This window comes from Octopus bimaculoides, chromosome 11 (genome assembly GCF_001194135.2).
Source record: "Octopus bimaculoides isolate UCB-OBI-ISO-001 chromosome 11, ASM119413v2, whole genome shotgun sequence".
NCBI lineage: Eukaryota > Metazoa > Mollusca > Cephalopoda > Octopoda > Octopodidae > Octopus > Octopus bimaculoides.
Window position 1 is genome coordinate 65,040,249 of NC_068991.1, and position 2,082 is coordinate 65,042,330.

Here is a 2,082-nt window from a genome sequence, read left to right on the forward strand (position 1 = left end):
AACGAAACACTTTCAAACTTGGGATACTGGTAGAATGTGTCATATAAAACATCTTTTTCTCTTAGCCTTCTTAATAAAAATTTCTATATTGCAAGTTATTTCATGTTAAAGTTGTCGTATTTCTGTAATTTCAACCAATCAGTGACGTCTATTCAGCTGAATACAGTTACTGCTGCTTTTGTAAACAATAATTTTTGCCGGTGTCAAGATCGTTATTCCCTGGTAATTATATCGTTATTCCCTAGTAAGGGTTTAGGGTTTTAGGGTTAGAGCTCGGGTTTTAGAGTTAGGGTTAGGGTTAGGGTTATGAGTTAGGTTATGGCAAAAATAATCATAACCCTAACCCTAACCCCAACCCTAACCCCAACCCTAACCCTAAAATTAGCCCTAACTCTAAAACCCGAACCCTAACACTAAAACCCTAAAGCTAAAACCAGTACAAACGCACGACCGATGTTATAAATAACAGTACCGCCGATAGTTGTTGACAAACAACGGCACTAATTTTATTCAAGGGAAAAGATCCCATTACACCGCACAGCGTTTTGTTTACAATCCATAGCAGTAATTGTTTTCACCTCAATAGACGTCAGTGATTGGTTGAAATTAGGGAAATACGATAATTTTTTTACATGAAATAACTTTTACAAAAAAATTTATCTATTCTATAACACAAAATATACAAGTATACGAAGTTTGAAAGTGTTTCGGTAGAAAACACACTAAATAAAACATAAATAAAAAGTGGCGCCCGTCGATTCAGGAAGATCCGTATACGTGTACGCCAACAGCTTGCTTTGATACGGACATGCAGCAGATATATAACATATCTGGCACACCCTGAACTGTCTGTGTCTGGCTGCTTGCTTTTTGTATTGTTTTTTGTTTTTTGTTTTTTGCTTTGCTTTTGTCGACTCCAGAAGGATAATAGACGAGATCACTTTAAAAATAAACAACAACAAAAATGAAGAAAATGAAATTGTACTAGGAAATATAACCTCACCTTCTTGTAGACCTTGGTAAACAGCTGTTCTTGGTACTCCTACTTATTGGTGGTGGTGGTGGTGGTGCTGCTGCTGCTGCTGTTGTTGTTGTTGTTGTTTATGAGTGTTACTTTGACTGAATCGAAAAAGATTTTTTGAAGGAAGGAGGAAATAAAAAAAACCGAGCGAGAAACTAATCCGAAGTTATTTTCTTGTTTCTTGGTTGTTGTAAGCATTTAAGATACAAAATGTGTGTACTCTTCTGGAACAACATGTATTTTCTTATTTTAGGGTTCCAACATTACAGTATCTCTGTCGTGTCCATTTAAAAATAGGGATGTGACTTTTAGAAAAAAATTGGCGGTTATTGCAAGAAGGATGAATGCTCGCCAGGATGTTCCTTTGTTGGCTCATATAGAGACTGCCTTGTTTGCTTGTATTGTGTTTGTCAGAGCCTATGGACAGGTAGCAAAACTACGTTTGTTGGATCATCTTCGCACCCAAAATATCTGGTATGTTTGCTAATTTAGTAGAGTAGCCTGGAATGTAATGAGTTTAAAATGTTTATTACAAGCACGTTATTTATTTAGTAAAATATCCGAGTTCCAATGTGTAGCTTTTCAATGCAGACACCAAAATTGCTGTTTCTTTCACCTCTGTTAGTGTCAGTTACCAAAGAATATAGATGTTTGTTTTGTTTTCCTCGTTTTCATTTTCCTCTTTTTACTTAGCTATTAATTTATTTGCATAGAGTCAGCAACAGTTAATTTATAAACCATTTTGTTTTGGTTTCTAATTTCAAAAAATGTCTTGAACAGCTTTAACGATTCGCAGCTCTCGAGTCGGTCCGTGCCCACCATCCGCAGCAGGTCTCCAAGGTGTACAGCCTCTTGTCAAAAATGTATGTATTTAAGTTTAGTAAAATTATGTTTTGAAATGAAACAGTTAAAAACGGAACCTATAAAGTATCGGTTGGGTTCACTCCTAAAATAGAATTTGATAATCAATTCGCTAACAGTTTGTAATCCAGGGCCAAAAAGAGGTTATATATATATATATATTTGTTGCAATGTCAGTCGATAGGACCACCAATGGTTAT

At 35.6% G+C, this 2,082-nt stretch overlaps 1 protein-coding gene across 1 annotated transcript in view; it reads right to left on the minus strand.

Annotated features, from left to right (window-relative positions):
- Window positions 1-1,785, minus strand: part of LOC106882852 (uncharacterized) — a 23,915-nt gene extending 22,130 nt beyond the window's left edge. Inside the window, exon 1 of the mRNA XM_014933655.2 lies at window positions 1,004-1,785. The gene's annotated coding sequence lies outside the window, so the exon portion shown is untranslated. The remainder of the gene's footprint in view (window positions 1-1,003) is intronic.
- Between the last annotated feature and the right edge of the window lie 297 nt (window positions 1,786-2,082).